At 35.1% G+C, this 21,392-nt stretch overlaps 2 pseudogenes; one reads left to right on the top strand and one right to left on the bottom strand.

Moving 5' to 3' along the window:
• LOC120182680 overlaps positions 1 to 13,304 on the bottom strand; it is a 33,033-nt pseudogene extending 19,729 nt beyond the window's left edge.
• Positions 13,305 to 17,588: 4,284 nt separating this feature from the next.
• Positions 17,589 to 20,322, top strand: LOC120182136 (annotated as a pseudogene).
• The last annotated feature ends 1,070 nt before the right edge of the window (positions 20,323 to 21,392 follow it).

Genomic DNA, 21,392 nt, shown 5'->3' with positions numbered 1-21,392 from the left:
CATAAGGCTACCTCCTAGTTATAGAAGACAACGGGAAAGCATATATTGTTCATTCATAAAATGCTTGCAACAACTAAATTCGACCAATCTTTGTGATTTTAAATTTTTTTGATAAGATTTGAAGGTCTCTTTAAAAACCTCCTTCTTGATTAATGAAGCTTGTAAAAAATCTTCTTAATCATGGGAAGGAGGAAAAGAGTGCCTTATAATTTCATTGAAGAAAATAAGAATTACAACCTTGGATAGAAAAATCCAAGAAATACCCTTACAACAATTCTTGAGCCTTAAAACCGAACTATAGAAGTGGACAACATAATAATCAACCTATACCAGCCTTTGCTAGAGCATCGGCATCCACATTAGTTGTCCTTGCAATCCATCTAACAACCCCCCCGATGGTTTTAAGACACTCAACAATATCTCTAACAATGAAACCATAAACAGCTGGACATGGGACAACCTTATTGATCCAGTCTACTGCAACTCTGCTATCACTCTCTATGATCAACCTATCTTGAACTCTCCCTAGGACAGAGGTAAAGAAAGAGATACCCCTTTGGATAGCTTTAAGTTCCTTCAATGTTGGAGGTCCAGAACCATCCGGTTCCTGAAAAGAACCAAGGGTTGCACCAGAATGATCCCTCATAAGACCACCCAGACCTGATTTTTCCCAATCACAACTAATTGCTGCATCCACATTCAACTTGATGAAACCCGTAGGGGGAGGTAACCAAGGGGTTATGGAAGACTTCAAGAAATTATAGGACGAGTAAGAATCCCCTATAGAAGGATCAGAGATTAAGGAGTCCTTAGGAATAGAAACATCCTTATTCTTTGCTAAATACCAAGAGGCCAGCCTAACTCTTGTTAAGAAGAATAATTCAGTCTGATCGAGCTTCCCCCCTTCAAAAACTATGTAATTCCTGAATTTCCAGATTGTCCAAATAACAGCCCCTGGAATGAAAGTCCAAATTACCGAATTAGATTTCAACTCATCCAAGCAAGAAGAAAATTTTTGCTTCTGCAGAAAACACAGAACTAAATCTCCAAAAATTTAGAAATTTATTCCATAAAGACCACGCAACCGAACAGGAGAAGAATATATGCGAAGAAGATTCTTCAACCATTTTACAAAGAGGACATAAGCCATCCTCAATACCTTGAACTCCTCTTTTAACCAATTCGGATTTAACTGCAATTTTTTGAAGCACAATTTGCCAAACTAATGTTTCAACTCTAGGGGGAACCAATCCTCTCCAAACAATCTTGTTCCAGAAATTAGTCTCTTCTGAAATTGAAGCACAACTCTTAATACAAGAACCGACTGTATAAACCCCATCCCCACTGCCTTTCCATATCAATCCATCGCTAGAATCATAGATATAGAGAAGAAGAAATGATGCTCACCAAATTGCACCATTGTTCAAGCTCCCAATCGTTTAAATTTCTTCAAACTTTAACATCCCATATCCAACCCGAAGAAATAAATTCCCCGAACTCACAAAGTTTACCGAATTTATTAGTTGACAGTGAAAACAGTCTAGAAAATAGAATCTGAAGTGGAAAATCAGCAGCCCAACTATCTTGCCAAAATCGAACATGCTTACCATTTCCGACATAAAACTTGCACAAACTACGAAACTTACACCAAATGAGTCTTGTTTGAAATGGTATTAACCACTGCTCTCCAAAACCAGGAGGATTGAGAAGGAATCTTGCTGTCAAACAACAGTCTAGAAGAGTCAATATTGTATTTGCTACAAATAAAATTCCTCCAAACAGAATTTCTCTCATTTGCAAACCTCCAAGACCATTTCCCTAGCAATGCTCTGTTCATAAAAATCAGATTCCGAACTCCCAAGCCTCCCTCAGTCTTTGATTTGCAGACATCATCCCATTTAACCCAGTGTATCTTCTTAATACCATTGCCCCCTCCCCATAAGAAATTAGACATAATAGAATTGAGAAGCACCCTCTTCACATTCATAATTTGAGTCTTCGAAGCTCCACAGAAAATAATTAAGTCATCCGCAAACTGCAAGTGTGAAAGGTTAAAAGACCCCTCCTCCTTTCCAACTGTCAAACCAGCAAATAACCCTCCGAAACAGCTCTTCGAATTAAAAATTCAATAATTCCCCCACTAGGTTAAAAGTAAAGGCGAGATGAACATCCCTGTCTAAGACCCTTGGCCATTGGAAACTCTCGGATGGAACCCCATTAACTAACACTGAGATTGAAGCTGTAGAAACACATCTCCTAATCCACTTATCCATGTGAAACCAAAACCCATTTTTCCATCACTTTGAACAAGATAGGCCAGTCAACCGTATCGTATGCCTTTTTGAAATCAACTTTAAACACACAAACCCTTTATCCCTTTCTTCCTCCAATAATCAATACCCTCGTTAGCAATGAGTGAGCAGTCCAAAATTTGTCTACCGGGAAAGAGAATTGAGTCGGCTTATAAGATCTTCTATACACTTCTAAGCCCCTTGAAAGACACTTGGATAATATCTTATACACTCCTACTAGGCTTATAGGTCTATATCATCAAGACTTCCATGTTAGATTCCTTAGGAATAAGGGTAATAAAGTATGGTTAATACCATGTTCCCATTCTTTCCCTACAAAATCTGTGAAAAAACTGCATAATATTCCCCTTGAGAACAGACCAAAACCTTTTAAAAAAAACCCAAATTCAATCCGTCGGGCCCCGGAGCTTTATACTATCACAAGACTTTAGAGTTTCCCAAACCTCCTCCTCGGAAACTCCTTCTCTAAAAGCATTCTGTTCAAAAGAAATTCTGGGGGAAAACCAAACCATATCTTCAACTTCTAAAGTAGACCGATCATTATAAATTTTGAAAAAATGATCTTTGACCTTGGCTTTAATAACAGTTAGATCGTGAGTAGTATTCCCATCAACAATTAAAGCATTCAGAGCATTTCGTTTCCTCTAATGAAGCACAAGTATGAAAGAATCTTGTGTTTCGGTCCCCATCATTAAGCCACTTCCTAGAATTTTGAAGCCAAATCTGCTCCTCAATTCTGTGAAGTCTCCATACTCTGCTCTACAAACACTAAGCTCTTAGCAATCCCCTGAACAGAGCTTATCCGCTGCTGGCGTCTTCCTCAAGCTTCTGAATTTTCTTTTCCAAATCTGATATTGCTACTCCCGGAAATTGATTCTTCTTCCCTGACCATTTCTTGATGGCAGCTCTAGAGTTCTTCAAATACTTAATCCCACCTTTTCTCCCAGTCTTTTTACATCTGTGATAGAATGTCGACCATATCCTCAAGCCGTCTTCCTCCATCAGATAATTAAAGAGTCTAAACGGTCTTTTCCCCCAATCAATATCTTCATCTTTCAATAAAATAGCATTGTGATCTGAAAGGGATTTAGGAATAAGAGACTGAGAAATCTCAGGAAAAGTAGCTAAAATTGACCATCCACCAAAATCTGTCCAATAACAAAAGTTGGATCATCTTGGTTATTACACCAAGTGAACCTTCCCCCATTCAAAGGCAGATTAATCAAACCTAAAGACTGAATAAACTTAGAGAAAATCCTCATAGAGAACCTATTCTGTGCTTTACCCACCTTCTCATCTTCACACAAATAAACATTAAAATCCCTCCACAAACCGGCAGGTTCTGTCCAGAGATGAACACACTGAGTTCTTCAAAAAAACTCTCTTTTTCTTCCTCCACTGAAGGGCCATAAACATTAATGAGAACACTTCTGAATTGATGTAGCCTGAATTTCCCTCAACAGCAATGAATCTTCTGTTAATGCAGTGATTTCCATCTCAAACACATTGTCATCCCAACAACATAATAAGCCCCCTGAAGAACCAATAGCTGGAGATTCAATAACACTGAAGATTATTCAGTCCATTCCTTCTCAGAAAAGACCTTTGAACCTTCTCTACTTTAGTTTCTTGTAACCAAAGAAAGAAGGATATGAGGTAGAGACCAATCTCTGGACTGCTTTATGTTTTTTCTCTTTCCCCAAGCCCCTAACATTCCATGAAATATTGCTAATTTGTCTTTCATTAAAATTTCTTGAGAACTGACTTCCCCACTATGGGCAACTCAACTGGCCAAATTCAAGCCCTGTCTAATTTAATTATTTTGTCCAGAAAAGCTTCCTTCCCCTTAGTAAAAGAGACCCCCAAAATCTGACTCACTTGCCATGTGGCTACTGCTTCATCTAAAAGCTCTGAAAATTCTGTAGAAGAGGCTGTAGAAATATCGACATGTTCTAGAGCTTCTCTTACCAATGATCTTATTGCCCTTCTTTTGCAAAATCCTGATTTGGAATTAATCAAATGACTGTCCGTCACACAACCCTGGCTCTCCATCGAGACTACTAATCCCAGCTTTCTCTACTAAATTTGTCTCCTCTCTGCCTGGAGAAATAAGCTCTGCTGCTGTAGAAATCTTTTGATTTGGCGTGCAGACCTGATCACAAACTTTGTTTTGAACTGGAACAACCTCTGTACCATTAGTTTCCTTATGAATCTCCCCATGCCATTGTTTTCTCTCCCTCCTTCTATAAACTTGCTGTGTAACTGGCCATTCTCCTTCTCTGTAGAGGCTCATTTTTGTGGATAGCGAGCTTCTACGCACCACCATCGCTTTATTTCTTAACTGGCTCTTCAAACAATTCGAGTTAGGAACTATCAGCGAAAAATTAGGATCAGGAACCTCAATATCTACACTGGCATACGAAGCTGAAATGCAACTGGTCCCTTTATTCTTGTTTTTAACACTGCTAGCCTCTATAATTCCCCTGTTTTTAACCAGTTTACCAACTTGTTAATTGTATATCCTGGCCCAGAAGGAAAAAACTTTGAAGCCTCCGATCCAGTCAGCTCATGTCAACAGATAGGGCCTCCGGCCCATTAGCCGAAATATTTGAATTTCTGATGCCCAAACCTGCAAACTCACCTACTATGGTATTCCCACCATTCTGAACACCTGACAACCCTCTTTTAATGCCTTTCCCATGTTTAGAAAGTCTTGGAAAGTACATTTCTCCATCAGACTGTGCTGTGCCGAAAGAGACACCATCATCATTCCACAAGTCAACCTTCTGTCTGAACATCTCTGCTGATTTGACTGAACTTTCCTCATATTCTGACTTCTCCCTGACTCTACCTTCCTCAGACCCCAACTCGCCATACTGTTTCCCATCTGCACCGATCACCGGAAAAAATTTGAAAGAAGGATTTGCAACTTCCCAGCCCTCTCCAACTTTGATCTTAATCCGATACGATCTGCCATAGGATCCAAAATTAGTGAATTCTGGAACATCAAAAGGACTTGCAACTCGCAAAAGAATCCTCACTGACGAGAGATCCTCCCTGTTCTTCGTGGACTCATGGATTTCTACCATACTTCCCCATCTTCCAGCAGCTCGTTCCAAGAAGGATTCATCCCAACATAGCAGAGGAACCCCACTTAACTCAAGCTGACAATAAGCCATTGGAACACCTTCTTCATTCAGTAAAGGTGCTAATCTATCAAAACAGAAGTTTATTACATCTCTCTTCTTTGTCCATGCCTCCATCATTTCTTCGAGAGATTTGAAAATGATAACACAGGAATTACGGGCATAACCCCAACCAACAATCTGAACTTCGTAACCATTAGTGAAGAACTGTCTGGAATTACGGGCATAACCCCAACCAACAATCTGAACTTCGTAACCATTAGTGAAGAACTGTCTCAGAAAGAAGATAACTATGATCAATCATGTATCTCCAACAAAGAATGTGCTTTTGTGGGTACATGTGAAAAGATATCAATATAAAGCATAAAACAAAAGCAAAGAACCTTAACTACAATAAAATACATACAGTTACATATAGAAATCCAAAAGAAACAAAAGACTGAACCTTAACCGTATGACTGTTGAGGATATCCTCAGAAACTGATACTTTTCCAGAAGAAGACTGATCAGGACCATTTTGATCTGACCCCACCTGCAATCCCATCTCCATAAGTTCTCGTTGTTGTTCAAACTCCCTGAGACCAAGCATAGCTACAGATAAGCAGTCTGAAATAAGCTGAAGCAATAAGTTTAAATATTTTCAAAAAAATACCTGAAACCAGTTTTAGAGGTTAGAAGTTGTAAAGTGACCTGCCATTGAATATAAATTATAAATTAAAGACTATTTAGGCATAAAACAATAGAATCTCCAGTAACAGAGAAAAACTTCAACAACAATTATGAAAGAGTTCCAAAAACATTTTAGAAGAAGTTACACACAAATATTTTAGCATTTAGCTACATTACGACTCAAGCAATCCAACAAGAAAATGAAAAGAATAAACCAAGAATATTTTGAGAGATCCAAAAGTCCTCACATGTAATATAGCTCCAGAATAGAGCCAATAAGTGGCAGTGGAACAACAGAAGGCTTTGATGCATCAGCATAATCAGCAAGGTTGATGGTCGCCTCACCCAGAAGGCCAGACCTTGAGGCACCCTGATGCCAAATTGATCAAGGTGAAAGACCGTTAAACTTAATTAAAATGACATGGAAAACAAATATCTATTCTGCTTTTTGCAATTCGAGTGTAAGGATTAGAATCTTACCATTGCCACAACAAGTTTATAGAGTTTTTCATCGAATTGCTTAGTTTTGATGTCTTGGAGAAGCCTCGTAGTCTCATAGATTGGATCAGCCCATTTGCAAGTCCCATTTGTTAACCAATAAAACAAATATTAGCCAAGTTGTTAAAATGGTTATAACTGCATAGGTGAGCTGGCATAACAAATAGATTCTTCTAGTATGGAGGTTGTAAAAATGATAAATACAGGCTTGTGAAATGAAAAATACAGAACATTTGTAAATGGTTTACAAAAAAGTTTTACAGTAAATCTAACATGGTATAAGAGCGTCTTGGGGTCTGTGGGTATCTACCTTCCTTAGTTTTTTTTTTCTTCTTACTTTGTTCTGCTGGTGGTAAGATGGGTGATACAGACGTATCATCGACGACGCTGCAAAAGATCTTCACCAACAAACGACTCAGTGTCGTCTTAGATGAACACAAATTTCTCTTATGGAAACAACAAGTGCTTCTGGCGGTTCGTAGTCATCGCCTGGAAAAACTTCTCACTGGTGCAGTCACTCCTCCTCCGGCAACGGTGGTTCTGGGAAATGGTACGGTTGGTGAAAATGAAGAATATGAAATATTTGTTGCACAAGACAGTGCACTTGCTTCATGGCTTCTGTCCACTATAAGCCCGTCGATCCTTCCCCACTTGGTCGGAGCTGATACGGCTGCGCAGGTATGGGCTACAGTCACTAAGTATTTTGCCAGCAAGTCGAAAACGACGATAATGAATCTTCATTATCATTTGAAAGCAGTTCGTAAAGGTGAAATGAGCATGCGAACGTTCATATCTCAGGTCAAGGAGCTTTGTGATGCTCTTGCCGCGTGTGGTTCTCCGGTGACCGAGTATGAGCAAGTGGCGACCATTTTGAACGGTCTTCCATCGGAGTACCGATCGTTTATTACTATTATCACTGCTAGCAGAGAACCTTTCATGTTGGATGGTGTTACGTCTGTGTTGCTTGATGCAGAATTACAACAGAAGGGTTTTGAGGAGGCTGATAGCTTGACGATCAGCGCAAATCTTGTGAACCTTCAGGTTTTTGACGTGCCGGTGAATGGGGTTGTTCCTTCAACTAGATCATCTCCTAGTTTTTCTGCTTATCGCCAGGGTGGTCGAGGTCGTGGTAAGCCTCGGATTCAATGTCAACTTTGTGGGAAAATTGGTCACTTAGTGAACCGTTGCTGGTATAGGTTCGACCAAAATTTCAAGGGGTCTCTGCAGGGCGTTCTTCTTCGACTGTCAATCCAGCTTCTCATTCTTGTGTTTTTTCCTCATCACATGCGTGTAGCTGTCAAGGAGTATGGGATGCCAATGCTACAGTAGCTGCGGCTGAATGTGCTCCTAAGTCCAATATGGGTAGTTGTGGTGTTGCTCGATCATCTGGGAAATGGATTGTCGATTCAGGTGCCACCCATCATGTGACGTCAGATGCAGATAATGTCGTTGGTCGAGAGGAGTATACCGGACATGGTAAGCTTGTGGTTGGTAATGGTAACGACTTATCTATTTCCAGCATTGGTCATTCTTGTTTATATGGCCGTGATCGTTCTTTAACGTTAAATAATTAACTTCATGTTCCTCAAATATCGAAGAACTTAGTATCAGTTTCTAAGCTTGCCAAAGATAACCGCATATTTTCTTGAATTTCATGCTCATAGATATGTAGTTCAGGATGAAGCTACAAGAGCGGTGCTACTTGAAGGATGTGAGAAAGATGGTCTCTATGAGTTTGACTCTATCTTGGTAAGGAATAATGATCATGCCGAGTTTAATGTAGCTCGTGGGGTTGTTGATTTTCGCTTATGGCACAACCGATTAGGACATCCTTCTCGGGATACATTACTCAAAGTGTGTAGAGAATGTAATGTTGATACAACTTTGGTTAATGATGAATTTGTTTGCGTTGCTTGTCACTCTGGCAAAAGTCATTCTCTATCTTTTTCTCCATCTGTTAATACTTATACCGAGCCATTTCACTTAATATTTGTGGATCTATGGGGGCCTCCTCACGTTGTGTCCAATGGATATCGATACTATATGTCGTGTGTTGATGCATGTACCAGGTATAATTGGGTTTATCTGTTAAAAGAGAAGTCTCAAGCTTTGTATGCCTTCAAACTGTTCCAACGATTAATTCGTGTACAGTTTAATAAGGAAATAAAGGAAGTTCAGAGTGATTGGGGTGGAGAGTTCCGTTCTTTCACTAAAGCTCTTCAAGAACTCGGGATATGTCATCGACTCACTTGCCCTCACACGTCTCAACAAAATGGAATTGTTGAGCGTAAACATCGTCACATTGTTGAAATGGCTCTTACGCTTCTTGCTCAGGCCTCATTACCACTAAAGTATTGGTCATATGCTATTGTTACGATAGTTTATTTGATCAACAGATTGCCTACAAAAGTTCTACACGGCTCGACTCCGTTCAGCAAGTTATTTGGTAAAACTCCGAGTTATGAACACCTACGTGTCTTTGGATGTCATTGTTTCCCATATCTTCGGCCATTTCAGTCACACAAGCTTGCTTTTCGGTCACAGGCTTGCACTTTTTTTGGGTTATGGCGTGCAACACGAGGGTTATTTATGCATGGCACCGGATGGACGAATATTTATTTCTCGACATGTTAAGTTTGACGAGGGCACTTTTCCTTTTGCAGGACAGGTTATAGAGTCGATTCCTGCTTCCACTACGATGTCCTTGATGCCATACACCAAGATTGTTCAGGTTCCAGGCACTCAACAACTAAATCGTGTTCTTGCTCCAGCTACGTTGCACGACAATCCTGGTTCTGGTTCAAGTGGAACTTCGATATCTTCTCTCCCGGTTGCAAATGCATATGATAACATGGGACAAGCGAATATGATGCCCACAAATTCAGTTGTTCAAACTCACTCGTCTGATGACTTACAAACAATACATGCGACTGAAAATTCAGAAGCTAGTTCTAGTAATTCACTTCAAGGGTCATCAACTTTTGTTCCACCTGAAGTTGCTGCTACGGGTACAGTATATGGACCTCTTCCTTCCATATCCAATATCCATCCTATGGTTACTAGGAGTAAAGTTGGCACTTTTAAACCGAAAGCTTTCTCTATAAATTCTATGATCGATGGCGATGAACCAGTGTCAATTCAACAAGCTTTGCTCTCACCCATATGGAAGGAGGCTGTTATGACTGAATACAATGCGCTGGTTCAAAATGGCACTTGGCGATTAGTTTCGTTACCTCATGGTCGGACGGCTATCGGATGTAAATGGTTGTTCCGAATTAAAAAGAATGCTGATGGGTCAGTTGCACGACATAAAGCCAGACTTGTAGCAAAAGGCTTTGCTCAAGTTCCTGGTCAGGACTTCCACGACACCTTTAGTTCTGTCATCAAACCGTCCACAATTAAGGTAGTTTTATCATTAGCCGTGATGCATGGGTGGAAGTTGCGACAAGTCGACGTCAACAACTCTTTTCTCAATGGGGAACTCAATGAAGAAGTGTACATGATGCAACCATCGGGATTTGAAAAATCTACAGTCGATGGCTCTCAATTGGTATGCAAGTTGGAGAAAGTGTTGTATGGTCTCAAACAGGCTCCTCGCAGCTGGTATGCAAAGTTACGAACCTTCTTAATTCGAATTGGTTTCAATGGTACTCAGGCTGATGCCTCATTGTTTATTCGTCGACTTGATGACAAGATGGTATATGTTCTTATATACGTTGATGACATTATCATCACGGGTCATGATGATGAGGATGTTGCACAAGTGGTGATGCTATTAGGTAATGAATTCTCTCTAAAAGATTTATTGGAATTGGATTTCTTTTTGGGATTGGAAGTTACACAAAATGATCAGAAGTTAGTTCTACGACAAAAGAAGTTCATTCTTGAGTTGCTTGACAAAGCTGGAATGCGTGGTGCTCATCCGGTGCCAACACCAATGGTTTTATCACCAAAATTAAGTAAGAATGGTGGAAGTCTATTACCAGATGCTCAAATGTATAGAAGTGTCGTGGGGGCTCTATTATATCTCAATCATACACGTCCGGACATTGCGTTTAGTGTAAATCGCGTGGCTCAATATACGCATGCCCCGTGTGAACAACATTGGATAGCCGTGAAGCGTATCCTTCGTTATCTCAGTGGCACTTTGGATTATGGATTAATATTCCATAAAAATAACACTGGAATTCAACTTGAAGCATTTGCCGATGCTGACTGGGCAGGCAACATTGATGATCGTCGTTCCATTTCTGGATTTTGTGTGTTCCTTGGCGGAAATCTGGTATCTTGGTCGTCTAAACGACAACGCTCAGTCTCAAGGTCCACCACTGAAGCAGAGTATCGTGGGATTGTAGAAACTGTTACTGATGTTGTGTGGCTTACAGCTTTGCTCAAAGATATGGGTATAGTGTGCTCTAGTCAGCCTGTCATTTGGAGCGACAATACTAGTGCTATTGCCATGAGCGCAAACCCAGTGTTTCACTCACGTTCGAGAAACATGTTGAGTTGGATTTACATTTCATTCGGGAAAAGGTTGCTGCTGGTGATGTTGCAGTTAATTATGTTCCTGCCTCACATCAATGTGCAGATGGTTTAACCAAACCCTTGTCAAGAGCTTATTTTTCAATGTTTCGCGAAAGGATGCATGTCTATGGAGGTGATGTTGAAGCCGTAGAAAGTAGGGAGAATGTTAACCAATAAAACAAATATTAGCCAAGTTGTTAAAATGGTTATAACTGCATAGGTGAGCTGGCATAACAAATAGATTCTTCTAGCATGGAGGTTGTAAAAATGATAAATACAAGCTTGTGAAATGAAAAATACAGAACATTTGTAAATGGTTTACAGAAAAGTTTTACAGTAAATATAACACCATTTCTCACATTTGCTTTGGTTGTCTTTGCAGTTGCTTTCCCAGAATCAGCAGGAATGAAGGATGTATACAGTTTATGCCATCCACTTTGTGGAATCTGAATTTTTCAGAAAAATAAACATAGCAAGATGAATGATGCATCAGAATATGTTTTTCCAGTTATGAAGGAAGGATGGACAAACAATCAATCACGTATTAGGTTACCGGCGTATAAACAGTGGGAAAAATTAGATGCACAGATCATATGAAATGGTGGACATCTAATTTTCATTCAAAATACACTAGCAAAAAACTCTCTAACTGAAAACACTTGCGAAAAACTTGAAAGCAAAATTTGCATTCAAAATACATATTTCCTACCAGATGCAAGCAATCACAAAATCGTAATTGCATGGTGGAAGTACCACAAAAGATAAAATCACAATCCATGCGAACATTATAGAACATTCACATAATATAGCTTAAGTTCTACATTCAATGCATTTCCATTGAGTTCTTGATTCACCTTAATAAGGCACATTGTACAATTTGGTACACATTATAATTTCAAATATTACGAATTCATCAACTTGTAACATGTTCTTCCGTATAACAATATCAATAAGATATTAGCTTCAAATAGAAAATTTTAAATAAAAATGTAATAAAATTCCCCAAGCATAAATTGCGACTTACCTGTATAGTGTGGAATTGTAACCGGAACACAACATTTATTTTTTTCTTCTCAATCTTCCACTTGTGGATCCTCGACATTACCAGCAAATCAATTAATCACCAGCTCTATGACATAACAATCCCCCCCCCCATTACACTGTCCCTGCTTACAACAAAACAACCAAAATTGCCATATCATTTGCACAAAGACATCTGAGACCAAATAAAACTAGTTCAAATGCAGGTATGAGCATATTTGGAATCCGAAGCCTACTGCGAGCATTGAAATCCCATGAATAAGTGTACTTCATCGAGACAGTAACAAAATTAGAAGAAAAATAATGAAAAGCAAACAGAAGAGCTTTTCTTATTATTAGAAAGAGCCAAATTACACAGAAGTTAAATTCAGATGAAGGTTTAAGTTCAGTAAACAGGAATGCAAATTAAACAAAACTCCAAGCCAAAATCCATGGGAGAAAACCCTTAAACTCTGCTGGTTTCAATGGTCTGATCTAGGGAGTTTGACTTCACCGTTTCTTCAGAAACCAACACAAGATCCAAAAATGTATAAAGAGGATATTTGAACTAAAAGCCAAATTAGAGGATATCGCTAATTCCAGGCCATGCCTCGTTCAAAGGAAAGCAAAAATTTCCGAAAAATGCAAAAACTTCAAAACAAACTTCAGAACTCTGACTTAAAATCCGCGGATTCAAACTCTTCTAATTGAAAAATAAAAGAGTGGACTTCAAACGAAAAGGCTTTAAAAATGACAAAACAAGCAAAGAAGAGAAATGACACTCCACATACTTCAAAAGAAACAAAGATGCAGATGTCCACCTTCAGAAAGACTGACACAAAAGGAAAAAAGGATAGAGTAAACGAGAATCCAAAACCAAATGTCACACCAAAATAAGAAAAATGAATAGCACCATTTTGCTTCCTTTTTAGAAAACATCATGGAAAAAAAGAACCAATTTGCCACTAGAAAAACAAAAGCAAGAACTGACCCAATCCAACAGAGAACACGTCAATAAATGCACATGGAAACAATAATCCATGTAAAAATGACATTTCTAGTCCATTTTAACACTAAAAAATAAAATAAAATAAAGCGGAGGAGCAATGAAGTTAAGTACCCAGTAGCGGATCGGCGGGTGCTTAACAGTTTGATTCAAAAATTTAAGAATGATCCAAAAAATTTAATTTTCTTTTTAAAAAAATAATAGATATGTAAGAAAAAAAGATATTTCTTATCACATCAACTTAAATTTAACTATTTTTTAAAAAATAATGAGATGCATTTAGCCTCTATAGAACTTAGTGCATCCGCTACTGGTGCTTAAGCCGGAAGAAAAGGAAGATGAATCTTTACCGTGAAGGTTCCATTTTTCATACAAACGACGGTTAATAAGAGGAATTTTTTTAAAAGGGTTAACTATATAGATGATCACTTATGTTTTTGTTTTGTCCACTTTTGGTAACTAATTTCAAAAAATATGAGATATAGTCACTTTCATTTTTATTTAATTAAGATATGATCACTTTCGTTTTTATTTAATTAAGATGTGATTATCACGGGTTAACTGCCATTAAAAGCTGTTAAATATTTTTATATAATCACATATTTGGTCTTTGTTATTTACATATTCTCTCAATTTAGTTATACTTTTAATAAATTAAAATAAATTTAATCCTTCATTCGAATAATGACACATGCCATGCCACATATGGGTGATCAAAAATACCGGACCCATCAACCCGCCTACCCATTTAAAAAACCGAGTGTTTATAATAAAAACACCTGATTTTCTGGGTCGGGTACTTGGTACTTGGTCCACTTTTTTTTTTTCTGGTTTCTAGGTAAGGCCTAGGTCACAAAATGTTGCTTAACAGGGTATCAATATTTTATATTAAATTTTTATATTAAATTTTTTATTCATAATTCTCAAATTATTTCACTCTAACATTCTAAAATCCTAGTTTCTTAAATTTTGACACCATAACATTCTAAATTCTTAAATTATTTCACATTAATGTTATAAATTATTTTTTAAAATATTTATTTTAAATTCAAAATATTTCAAATTTATTTTATTTATTTATTTTAATTTTTAAAAAAATTTATTTCAATTATGTAATTTGAATTTTTAAACTTATGTGTGGATTATATATTATAGAATTTTAAATTTTAAATTTTAAAAAATTTATATATGATTTTTCAAAAATAATATAAATTAAAGAAATAAAAAATTATGAATCAGGTACATGTGACTCAAATTATATATATTAACTTAAAAATATTTTTTATATTAACTTATTAAATATATTTTATTGTTCGCTTAATTTACAAATATTTTATTTTTTTCATTTAAAAATATATATTTTATGTTAAAATTTATTTAAAATTATGACTAAATTGAGAAAATATGTAAATACAAGGACCAAATTTGTGATTTTATCAAAATATTTAACTGTTGTTAACAACAATTAACTCGGGGTGACCACATCTTAATTAAATAAAAATGTAACTGAGAATATCTTATGTTTTTTTAAATCAATGACCAAAAGTAGACAAAACACAAACATAAATGACTATCCATGTAGTTAATCCTTTTAAAAAAATGAATTTTCAAATTTACGTGAATATGACCACCGAACTATTTAAATGATTTCAACATAACCACCTATTGTTAACGTTTAACGAAAATGTTTACGTGACAGTTAATAAAATTAATATAATTAGGGAACATGTTCTTATAAAGTTACGTATTCGCGTCGTTGGCACTCTACTTTATTTTCTTCCATTTTGGTCACTATTTGTTTATGATTTGTTTTCTTAGATTTTCATTTAATGCAATTCTCACACTTTTTATCAAGATAATATATATATTATATAACTTGTTCAGGTTTAGGCATAAAACTAAAACTAAAATAACTTAATTGCATTTGAACCCAAGATCAATTAGTAACCAAGCAAAGCCTTAACCAATAGGCTAAATTTAATATTTAGGAATCAATTAATTTTTTTTTATATATTATATATTATAGTTAATGATAGAAATAAAAATAAACAAGTGATACTTAAATCTAGGGGAATTGAGAATATGATAACATTTAAATTCCTAAAAAAATCTAATATATTATTTATAATTAATTTAAGATTTTAATATTTTTAATTTTATTTTATATTTATTTATTAATGATTATATATATGGAATTATATTAAAATTAAAAATTTATTTAACATACACGAACTCACGAGCACAATTTAAAATCAAAAGATAAACTTATGATTTGAATCTTAAATATTTCTTTCTTATGATTATAATTAGAATATTAAATTATTTTTTAATAATTATATATATATATAATCATTAAAAAATAAATATGAAAACAATAAATATAATTTAAAAATATTAAAAACTTAAATCAATTATAAATAAACTATTAGATTTATTTTAGTGATTTAAATGTTGTAATGTTCTCAATTGGCCTTTAGGTAAATTCTCACTCATCCGTTTTTTATTTTTATCACTAATTATTATATAATATATTTATTATAATTGATTTCTAAATATTAGATTTAGCTTATTCGTTAAGGTTGATTGGTTACTAATTCATTTTGTGTTAATTTTATTATGCCTAAACTTGAACAAGTTGTATAACATATGTATTATTATCATAAAAAGACTGAGAATTAGCTCATTGGTTAAGGCATGTGAAGGTTACCCTTGGAACCCAAGTTGGATTCCCTTGGGTGTTAAAACTCATATTTTTTTTATTTCCACTTCAATTCAAAAGGTGACATGTGTCATTTTTTTATTGGATTGAAAAGTTATTGAATAAATTAAATTGCATTATACAAAAGGTGAAATGTGTCACAATTTGATTGGAGAAATAAATTTATTAAATTAAATTGAAATTAAGACCTAATTAAAAATTAATATTTAAAGTTAATTTTGATGATCAAATAAGATAAAGTATATAAATGGTCCCTAGCTATAACATGTTACTTTGTTAAGTCTTTCGAATATTAAAAGTTACAAAATGGTCACCTAAGTATAAGGTTATATTTTGTCGAATCTCTAACTATTAAAAGTTATAAAATGATTATCTGACTATTAAAAGTTACAAAATGATAAACTAATTATCCACATGTTCTAAATTCATCTTTTTACGTTAAAAAATAATGGTTGCTTAAGTTAGATGTTAACCTACTATGTAGGATATGATAAAATCATATTTTTAATGATGTCTACTAGCCCCGTCGTTGCTTTTAAACACTAGCTCAACGACATGATTAAACAAAGAGCCAATCCACAAAATAAAACTCAAATAATTCTATGAATAGATTTTATCATATATAAGTTAACAGGTTAACGTTCAACTAGGACAACCACTAATTTTTTTAACAAAAAATGACAATTTTGGAACATATGAATACTCGAGTGACCATTTTGTAACTTTTATCAGTCAAATGACTCAACAAAGCAACACCTTATAGTTAATGTATCATTTTATAACTTTTAATAAGCGAAGGACTCAACAAAGTAGTGTCATATAGTTAAGGGAACATTTTTGTATTTTACCCTTATTATAATTTATAGTCTTAATTCAAAAATAAGGTAAAGTATCTAAATGGTCCCCGACTATAAGATGTTACTGTGTTGAGTATTTTGATTATTAAAAGTTACAAAATGATCACATAATTATTCATATGTTCTAAATTCGTCTTTTTATGTTAAAAATCAATGGTCGTCTGAACTGGATGTTAATTTGTTGTGTACGATATGATAAAATCATATTTTAGTGATGTTTACTAGCTCTGTCGTTGCTTTTAAGTGCTAGCTCGATGACATAATTAAACGAATAGTCGGTCCATAAAATACAACTCAAATAGTTCTATGAACAAATTTTATATAACCCAATTAACAGGTTAACGTTCAACTAAGACGATCAATAAATTTTTTAACAAAAAATTATGATTTTAGAACAAAAGAATACTCGAGTTTTTTTTATTAAATATTTCTCATTAGAAATTTTTTGTTAAATTCGTTATAAATTATTAAATGATATCGATAATTAAAAAAATATTATTTTCTCTAAAAATTCAGCTTTAAAACAACTATGTTGAGAAAGAGTGCGAAGTGTCATTCAACTTTTCATTAGAATCATTTACCAATATTAATATAAGTAAATTATAATGAAAATTGAAGCTTCATTTGTCCGTTAGATGTTTGGAAAATTAAGGCTCCTTGGCTCTCTAATTTGAAGTTATTAGGGTTGCGTTCTTGACCCATATTTTATTGAAAAATCTATGTATCTAACGGCCAATATTTGACGGCTCACGTTTCAGTGCTATACTCGTGCGTTTCTTAATAATTCTCCCTTAATATTACTATGCTTTCATTTCCAAAACCCTAACTCACAAAATTCGTAAAACCCAGATGAAATCTCCACCGCTTTAATCTTTCTATTCCCTCTCCGCTGTCGCTGCATCAATGTAAGCCGCCATAATTTCTTGATAAAAGCTTATTAATTTTTCTAGTAATTAATGTTTTATTTTAACTCTGACTTTCCCCTCTATCATGTTCTTATTGTTTTCTTAGTAATACAGATGAGAATAAGATTAAAAGTTGTTGGTTAAGTAAAAAAAATGATTTGGATGATGCTTATATATAGCATTGTGAGTGAATTGAGGTTGCGACTGATCTGGCTTAATGCCCCTTCTTCGCCTGCTGAATATGAAGTTGGGGTTTGTTTGAATTATAATTTGAGAGTTCTTTAATCAGATAATAGTTCAGTTAGTTGATTTTATCTCTATCGATATCTGGGTTTCTTTTGCTGTATTGAACTGGGTAGAATCAATCAGCTGAAAAGCACAAAAGTGAATTCCTAAATATTCAACAGATAAGATAGTGAAATCTACCCCGTTGTTCTTACTTCTTACCTGGTTGTTGCTTTATATCTCGCCTATTGTTTCAGAATCATCTCATTTCTATTTCCTTCAATAGTGTGTCAATAACCCCGGTGTAAATAACCTATTGGCGATGTGAAGTGTTCGTTTAAGAATTGAAAGTATAAAACCATGCTGATAGTTCACACTGTTACTTACATTCTCATTGTTTGTGTTCTGAACTTCTGATGATGGTTTCTAATACTTAGGACCGATGATTTATAATTCTCTGAGTGCTGCTAGATACACTCATCGATTTTGGAGTACAAGCAGGCCATCCATTGATTGTATCTGTTCAGCTGGCCATTTGGTAAGTTCCCCGAGTATGAAAGAAATCAAAGTTAAAGATGCTTCTTCTTTGTGTACTATTGTACCTGATACAGAACCTGGTATCCGGCAACCTGCCTCTCAAAGTGAGGATCACAAGTGTTCGTCTATAAGTGTAAAATCAACCCCTGAAATAGAAAAGAAATATGTCCATCGAATTTATGATGCTATTGCTCCCCATTTTAGTTCAACCCGTTTTGCTAAGTGGCCAAAGGTTGCTGCTTTCTTGGAATCGTTACCTACTGGCTCTCTCTTATCTTAGATGCAGGATGTGGAAATGGGAAATATCTAGGTTTAAATTCTAGCTGCTATTTTATAGGATGTGATATAAGTCCTTCCCTTATCAAAATTTGTGCTGATAAAGGGCATGAAGTTTTGGTTGCAGATGCTGTTAATCTTCCTTACAGAGCTAATTTTGGTGATGCAGCAATCTCTATTGCTGTTTTACACCACTTAAGTACAGAGAACAGGAGAAAGAGCTATTGAAGAATTAGTTCGTGTTGTCAAAAAGGGTGGGCTAGTTCTAATAACTGTTTGGGCTGTTGAACAAGAGGATAGGTCATTACTTGCTAAATGGACTCCACTTGCTGAAAAGTACGTAGAAGAGTGGATAGGACCAGGTAGTCCTCGTGTTCGTGGGCCTTCATCTCTGACTTTAGAAAGCATTCCTGAAACTGAGGAAAATGGTTTGGGTGGCCATCCTAAAGATTCTAGAGAGAGTTTGACTGGGACTATGCTACAACCAATGTGTTCAACCCCCCAAAATGAGGATGATTCACTGGTTTCTAATGATGGAAGGAATCAGCAGGAATATTTCGTCCCCTGGCACTTACCTTATCACCGTGCTGAAGTTAGTGGTGCCTCTGCCAGTGCTCTTGAAAATGGTTTGGCAAAGAAAGATGATAAGAAGGGTGCTGTAGTGTACAACAGATATTACCATGTGTTTGGTGAGGGCGAGCTTGAGAGGTATGTAAAATCTTTTTTGTAAATGCTTGTTGTTCTATTATCCATTTATTTAGCAACATATTATCCAATGGTCAGGCTGCACACGGGGCAAGCCTCCTTCCCCATTCGATTGGCTCTCCAAAACGGTGTGACTGTGGCTTGTGATTTTAGATATATGATACTACTGCTCAAAACTTCTTCCTATCTAACTGGCATTTTCAATACACTGTTTTGTATTTTTTATTCTTCCATGTCCGTTTAACTGTTCATATTCGGAGTTTGTGGATGCCCTCCCAACAATATGTGTGTTGTGTATTAGCATTGCACCCAACACATTTCAGTACAGTACAGTATACTGTTTTTTAGTAAGCTAACCGGACATGATATCATGACATAGTAGTTGGTGTAAATGTTATTTTTGCATATGAGGGATGGAAATGGTTCACAACCGTCGATATAATTGCATTGGGAACTGATGTCCAAGGGATTTATACAATTTCAGTTAAAGATATAACATGTTTAACCATCTACGTTTAACCATTTACGTCTGCAGATTTCTGCTAATTTTTACACGAATTTGTGCAGGTTGGTATCGGGAATGGATAATGCTGTGATCGTTGATAAGTTTTATGACAAATCAAATTGGTGTATCATTCTTGAGAAAACATTAGAAGGATAAAGAATTGCATTGCATAAACATTATCGAAGTGGAATAAGTATCGAAGAAAATTGGTTATTGATTTTCATTGGCGGCCATTGTGTGCCCTTCACGATTAAAAAGTGGCTGGCGAAGAATACTTCACCATCTTCCTCATACGTGGCTGAAGACAGATTCAAGACATGGATTGCTCAACCATTTCCCCCATATTCGTGTTGCTAATATTTGTAGGGGGGTATGTGCGACTCTCACCGAAATGAGAACTTGGTGAATAATTCTGTTATCCAGTCTCTTCATGCAAACTGAAAATGCATTTAAAAGTTAGGAAATTAGAAACCAGCAACTGTTATTGCTCGTTACTTGCCTACAATGCAATTGTTTCCTAACACCATAAGATGGACGTGCCAAATTTGACAAATCTAAAATTTTAATCTCAAATTTGACGTAATCTGATTTGACTATGATAAGTTGACTATATGAATTCATTCAGCTAGAAATTGATCTATACTTGAAAATGATTCATCGATCTATACTTGAAAATGATTCTTCTGAGATTAAATTGAACCTAGGGTACTGTAAAATGAACTATATTTTATGTAAATATTTTTAAGAAAATAATTTACGGTGTTTGGAAGAGGTTGTGTAAATCATTTTTCACCAGTGGATGAATCTTTTAGAATTTATTGAAATAAAAATATAATATTTTATATTATTATAATATAATTGAGTATATTATAATATTAAAAAATATAATATATTATTATTAAAAAATATTAAAAAATATTTTTAATAAATAATATTTTGATCAAAATGATATTAAAATATTATATTAATATTACATTTATGAAATAAAATTATTTTGAGTATTTGTTCTTTGAAGTGAAAAGTTCGGAAATTGGCTTACGAAAAATCAAATTGTAAGTTATTTTGAAAATACAAAGGAAATTCTATTGACTAGGAAAATATTTTACATTAACCAACCAATTTTCCTCCAACCAAACACTGGAAAAATGAAGAAAATATTTTCCGAAAAATGTTTTACGTGAAACAAACAAATCCTTAATTTGTACTTGATTTGAAATTAACTTAAATTTGTACTTAAACCTTATTCGATTTGAATTTAACATGATTTTTTTTTCTTTTATCGGGAACTTACAAGCCTTGATCCTCATATATTTTAAGGGTAAACTATATAAATAGTCATCAAACTTTTAGGATATTTTTATTTTTGGTCACCTAACTTTCAAAACATGCAAATAGTCATTGAACTTTTAATTTAGTTTCAGTATTAACTTAAATTTGTACTTAAACCTTATTCGATTTGAATTTAACATGATTTTTTTTTTTTTATCG

Source organism: Hibiscus syriacus, unplaced genomic scaffold, assembly GCF_006381635.1.
Source record: "Hibiscus syriacus cultivar Baekdansim isolate YM2019G1 unplaced genomic scaffold, ASM638163v2 tig00003721_pilon, whole genome shotgun sequence".
Lineage (NCBI taxonomy): Eukaryota > Viridiplantae > Streptophyta > Magnoliopsida > Malvales > Malvaceae > Hibiscus > Hibiscus syriacus.
Note: the sequence above shows the minus strand (reverse complement) of the source record. Positions and strands in the feature narration are given on the sequence as shown.